Source organism: Poecilia formosa, unplaced genomic scaffold (genome assembly GCF_000485575.1).
Source record: "Poecilia formosa unplaced genomic scaffold, Poecilia_formosa-5.1.2 Scaffold242, whole genome shotgun sequence".
Lineage (NCBI taxonomy): Eukaryota > Metazoa > Chordata > Actinopteri > Cyprinodontiformes > Poeciliidae > Poecilia > Poecilia formosa.
The window spans coordinates 197995-204819 of NW_006800181.1; the positions used below are offsets into that span (position 1 = coordinate 197995).

A 6825-nucleotide genomic window follows, 5' to 3' on the forward strand; every position below is an offset into this window, starting at 1 on the left:
CACCATTAGACTTTTGGCGGACTTTCATTTGAATATCCGCTGATTACTTTCAGCGGACTTTCGCATTTTATTCAAAAATCAAAAGCTATATAATGGTTATGCTAGGTCCGTGGAAATGCTAACATAGCAGCAATTTTATTGGAATGAAAGGTTTTCATGAGGAACAGTTGTCTTCCATTTCCATGCGATATCAATGCAATGTTTTAACAAATTGTAGAAAAGGAAGGCTGGCCCCACACTTACTGTTTTCACATGGAACGGTTGTCTTCTGTTTTCAAGACATATTAATCTAATGTAATAAATTGTAAAATCGATGACAACCACTTAAAAACACTTGGCAAAGAATTTATTATAGTATTAACATTAAAGACTACCCACAACAAAATATGATAATCACATTTATTTATACATATGTACCAAAAAGACATGAAACCTTCTTAGAACAAAGTAAAACAGCACAGTATACATTTTAATACAATGGGATTTTAGAAAAGAAACCCGGTACTTAATAATATAATTTTAAAAGAAATATTTACACCAGAACTTATTTTATGAGCGTTGACACATGCACAAAATAATAATAACAAAAAAACAAAAACAAGCAAAAAAACAAACCAGACAACCTTGAGCCTTAAAACTTTTGGTGTTCTGAATCCGACGCTTGGTTCTTTGGTACAGTTTTTGAAAAACATAAATATATAGAGGAACAGTTGCAACATGAAACATTTTAGTGAAGACAGGGGTGTCCAAAGTGAGGCCTGGGGGCCATTTGAGGTCCTTGTGATGCTTTATGTGGCCCCAGACTGCAGTTCAACAGCGGTTCAAATGCAGCCCTTCAGCAAATGGAGGAGATGCAGATGCTGGTAATTTATATCTTCTTCTTTCCTTCATCAGCCAACTGTTCCTGCTTTAATTTTGATATTATTATTAAAGTCAGGCCTGAAACTTCCCACGACTTCTTCTTCAGAAACAGATGGGCACTTTCATTAAGCTCGTCTAAACACAATGAAAACTTTTAAAGAATGTTGTTGCTGAGAATGGACTATAAACATTTGCATCAACAAATTAGGAAATAGTGATGCAAACCTTTTTTTTTAATTTTTTATTGAACATCTAATGACATTTCATGGGCCAACAAAATGTTGTTCTCTACTTTGTTTATTTCCACTGGTTTTATTTTGTGTATTTAACTGAAAAACAAAACAAACAAAAGTATGGCTCCAATGGAGTACTCTCACTTTGGCTGTTTCAGCCAGAGTTAAGAATTAAACTCATCGCAGACGTAAGAGACTTCAGACCAACAATTTCCATGTTATCTCAACTGAAACTATTATGCATGAAAGTATTTTAACAATCCTGGTATTGCTGACAGTAGGACTCAGGAACAGATGGCAGAGCTGACATATAAACTGATCGGGGAGGCAGCGTTGCCGTGCGAGCATGGCGGTGCCATCAGATCGGACTTGGGGGCTGTAAGGCTTATTGCCAGAGCTTTAACCAGCATCTGCCTCTGTCTGGATGAGCTCATCACCACATGGACCACGGGGGAAACATCCAGCTGCTGCAGCGCACTGAGGAAAACCAGAGACCACTTGGTGAAGCAGACCTGCTGACCATGAAGGAGCAGAGGAGTAAAACCTCAGATTTAAGGTCATGACATGGAGGATGGTCTGGATCAGGGGTGTCAAGCTCATTTTCGTTTTGGGCCAAATCAAGATCATGAATGTTCTTAAAGGGCTAGTCGTGCCAGAATGTACTGATAAGACCTGTTCAGAAACGGTTAAAATATTAATAATAATTAATTTTAAAAATTAAACATCTTTTCATATTGTTCAATCCCTTCAGGATTTTGCGACTGATTTTGTGATTTTTTTGCAATTAAAATCAAAAATTTTGTGGAACTAAATTAGAAATAGTTTTAAGGAGTTTTGTAACATTTGTATTATGTATGACATTAACTGTGACTTTGTTAATTCTCATATTGATCATGGACAAACTAAACGTAAAAGTACAAAATACTGCCACCTACAGGTAGGAGTTAGTGGTCAGTTAAATCCAATGTTTTTGACCATTTTTTGAGGAAAATTTGCTGTAAACTTACAGGCATGCATTATCGGGAAAAAATGTGGGCATTAGCTGATTTATATAAATTTCCACAATCAGAGAAAAGTGGGTGGACTGATTGATGCAATTTAGCATCTGAGTTTGACACACGTTTAGTACAAGTAACAAAGTTTTTGACAATGTTTGAGAAATATCTGCAATGAACTCTCAATTATGTATTAGAGCAAAAAAAAAAAAAGAAAAAAAAAGAAAAAGGGGGGATTTGTTGGTTTTGTGTGAATTTTCACAATAATTCTCAAAAAACTGGAGGGACTGATATAATTGGGCAGTGAACAGATAAAAGCTGCATTGAGTTGACTGATAACATAATATTTAAGCACACTTAGTGTTCAGTTAGGAATCTAGAGGCCACATAAAAAGCTGTGGCGGGCCGGATTTGGCCCACGGACCTCAAGTTTGACACACGTGGTACAGAGTGTATCTCTAAAAGAAAGAAAGTCAACTTTGCTTTCTTTTTATCATGCAACATTGTTTCCTTTGCCATCCCTCATTAAATAAACACGATTGATCGATGATAATGGAGACATTTTTCTTGTGGAGAGATGTTGATTAAACCATATCTGTCAGCTCCCATGAGCCCCAGCTGTTACCTGTTGTTGTGGGTGTATATAAAGTCAGCTTTCATGTGCCTGATTTTGCCCCGAGGAGTGAAATGTTTTTGTGCCTTCCTGCATTTGGCATTTCCACAAATGTGTGCGGTTCTCTCCACCCTCGCTGCTGGCCGACTTACCGAGACAGAGCTGAGTAATAGAGGAGAGAATAGACTCAGACACTGATCAGCTCCCCCACTGGGCTCAATGAAAACATTACTAAACTGTAGAAAATCCTATTACCTCAGCTGGCGCCCATGGAAAACAACTTTGATCATTTTGGTTTGGACATCTGATCTGAAAAAAAAAATCTCAATACGAGAACAAACTCAGGCTTAATAAAGAAAGATAATTTAGTAAAGCGGGTTGAAAAACATGAGCTGTCAGTCTGGTTGAATGCAGTCATACTCAATCAATTAGAATATTATTGAACGGTTCCTGAAGAAAACCAACAAAATGAGGGGAAAAAAACAAACATCAAACCAACAAAATGAGGGGAAAAAAACAAACATCAACCTTGTTACATCTAAATGTTCTGATAAATGAAGCTGCTTCCTGGGATTCAATCAGCGTCTTTAAATGGGTTTAATTTCAACATCTCATCAATCAATCTCACAATTTTACTGAGGTTTAATCAGAAGCATGAAGTTTAAGTTACTTTCATAAAGACAGAAATCAAAAACTAAACAAAAAAACTGCCACTGTACAAACTGTACAAGAGATGAAAGACATTAATATGAGTCAATTTCTACTTTTCAATATTGAAACAAGTCACTGGAAACCACACTCTACCTGCAAACTGAGAATAAGGATGGAGTTCCTACAGCGTGAGAGTGTGTATTTTCTCTGAACCACATGTGGTCCGGTTCAGCCACTTCAGCTCCTCTCTGGAGGGACAGCAGCTTTGGCTCCCACACCAGATCCATTATCCCTCAGGTCATTTCTGCCACACCGAGTGGAGCCGGGCTCTCCTTCCTTTTGGGACGTCCCACGGCCCCTTAATTTCAGTTCAGACTCGGGCCGCTTATGTGAAGCGCTTAGAGCTAAGAAGAAAAGTTTCTGAAGACACATCTGAGAGGAGACAGCTTACTGCATCGTAGACCAATATGAGAATCCACGCTCGCTCTCCGTCTTGGTCTCTGCTGACTGTTTTTTGACGCGACTGCATTCATCTCACATATACAATACAATATTTTTACTTTGATATCTCTTCCAGCGAGCAGTTGTTGTTACTGGATGACATTGTCCATTTTAAAGGTGCAGTGTGAAATGGAACAAAACTAAATGAAGGATAGAAATCTATCATTCCCCTGCCAATATACAGGAGTCCTTTGCTGTATTTTGGAGTGAAACAACCTTTAATTAACACTGAGTCATAATACGACGAAGGATCTTTATACAATCCAGTGTGTTGCCGCAAATTACCAATTTCAAACAGCTAGATAAAACCCCAGGTGTTCCTTCTCTGAATCCCGTTAGAGCTCTATTTTTGGCTCTGAAGTATCACAACATCGGCAAGTGACACAAAATACTTGACATATGTTTTCATCCAGTGCTTTGTGTTGATTAAAGCAGTGATGCTGAAGATGAACACAGAACCCCAAAGCTACTTAGAAACTGCAAACATTGTTTCCTCTCCTGAAATATCCTCAGTTGGATTATTGAAGACTTTCTCTAATTCTGCGGCAGGAAAACTTTTTAATACAACAGTGACACTGTAAAGAAAACATTAAAGCAAAAATATCGGCTTGTGTAGAGATGACATTTCTCAAACTGTATGCATGTCTAAACCGTTTGCAGAAAACTTACTTGTGTGTAGAGTAAAATTGTGACAAACATTTGTAGGCAAGAAAATGTGAAGTTCTTTCAATGCAAGGTTAAATTGAAGAGAGCGGAACAAGGCAGCAGAAGAAGTCGAGCGGTACATTTGCACATGGAGAACAACTGTGCAACCAACTGCACTCCTGTGCAGCTCAAGTTTGAGAATGCTTTCGCAATATTTAGGCAAACCTTGTGTGAGGAGAAAATATCTTCTGAAATAAACATTAAAACCTTTCGCTGTTTAAGGATATTCGCTTATTAATACCTTTTAAAATGTGCATCTGGATTTGAAAAAATGTTAGAGCCTGGAATGCAGCTTTTACCAACGTCTTGATTTCTGTAAATCAGCGAAACTTTAAGAAAGAATGTTACACATAAAGATAAAAATTTGATTTATTTTGTTTCAAATTAGACAAGCATATTTTTAAATGCACAACAAAAAATTAGTTTTGCCATACTGACTTTGCTAAGTAATGGGGTCAACAAAATATAAAAGTTTTTGCCACGTTGGATGAACCCAACGCACAGTGATAAAAGTTTAACATTTTTCAACTTTCTTGGGTTGCGCTTGCTACGTGTAGAAGCTAAGAATTTCTCATGCACAAATTTTGCCGGTTGCTTGGCTGGATGAGGGCCAGCAACTGTTGCCTCAACAAGCAAGTACCATAGAAAACGAATGTGGAGGGAGCAATGTCGATGAGCCCGTGACTCTGCAGGGGACCTTCGGTTTCCTCGGCTTCCTGTGCTGCTTGTATGGTCTGGACAAAGTGCACATTTAGAGCAGGACCTTGAGGAACATAGTTAAATAATGGTTCAGCGTTTCTGTTACTCTGGAACCCGCAACAAAAACGGTTTATCTTTAGAGTAACATTCATTGTATTGTGGCTATGAGTTGCTTTGCTAGCTGTACAGGCGAGCAGTTCCTGATGTACTGAACTTGCGTTCCTGTGTGTCCAGACTGCAGACGTCAACTCTGCAGACGTTTGGCATGCATAAACATAAGAGCAGGAGTGCAAGGGAAAAAACAGGGTGTATCTGGATTTGTTACTGACTTAATCATCTGCAGTGCTGCTTCACATCCTCAAACTGAACATCAGAGGTATTTGCTGAGGCAATCTGTCACCGCGGCGACGGGTTTCTGCTCTTGGGTTCTGTAATAAAGCAAACCCCCTCCGCCATCACCTCACTCTCTCCCCTTCTCCCATTCTTATTCTGTCTCTGGAGTTCTGTAATGAAACAAATCTCTCTTCAGGATGTGGGTCAGTCTGCCTCTATTCCCCTCACAGCCCTCCACCGTTCTCTACAGTCTGGCTCAGATGGACTGCTCCATCACTGTCACAAGGTGCCAAGATTGGATGCTAAGGTCGCTAATAAAGACGAGAACCACATTTCGCTGCCTTATAAATACTCCTGCCCAGTCCGTGTGTTTACTTTCCTGTGTCTGCAGGTGTGTCTCACTGTAAATTTGGAGCCTGTGTGGCGCTCACATAAACATAACCTGTGCTATTAATCTGAGTCAGGGTTTACGTCTCAACAAGACACTATACACAGGCACAGCATGTTTTTGATGTTGTGACCAGCCAATTATGTTTTACAAGAATGTGATTTATAAAAACAGAACAATCAGAAAACAGTAACAGTAAGCAGATTTGACATCATTGTGATAAAAATGGGGAGAATTGAACAATAAATAAGATGGAATACCTGAGGGAAAAAAAGCTTTGGGGTGTCCAACTCTAACCGATTTGGACTAACACGGATCAATGCCAAAAGTAGAGGGGCTCTCAGACAGATGAGTGAGCCCAGTGAATACAACCATCATTAAAGTCTGGCTCTAATGTCTGTGGTGCACCATAATAAGAGGTCAACGAGGTTTTGCAAAGTACAAATTGCAAGTCAACGTCTATTTAGATTATTAGGTTTTCTTCTGGGCAAAATGCCACTCAGCTCTAGGCGATTCCTGATGCGGCAGAGCAGGTGTCAACAGCAGATTTTGTTTCGATCATAAAGCCGTTCTCGGCCAAAAGCGATTCAATCAACAGAGATCGGATCAATAATTATTGTCGCATCTGTTTATAAGAAAAGTTTCAACTCACAGAGAACACAAAAATACTGCAGGGTTTTTTTTCTTTAACCCAAATATTGAGTTTCTGCTGTTGGAGAATCCATCTGGGTTAACATCGTGAGCCTCACTATTCTTCACATTTTAGGCTGTATAACAACTTGATCAAATTCCCTAAAGATGTTCTACAGGAAGGAATTTATATATATATATATATATATATATATA

General features: G+C 38.8%; 1 long non-coding RNA gene across 1 annotated transcript in view; it reads left to right on the plus strand.

Moving 5' to 3' along the window:
* Positions 1-2270: 2270 nt before the first annotated feature.
* The window catches only part of LOC107838341 (uncharacterized), a 19163-nt gene continuing 14608 nt past the window's right edge, over positions 2271-6825 (plus strand). The window contains exons 1-2 of the long non-coding RNA XR_001664399.1: positions 2271-2529; positions 5647-5653. This is a non-coding gene — a long non-coding RNA (uncharacterized LOC107838341). The remainder of the gene's footprint in view (positions 2530-5646; positions 5654-6825) is intronic.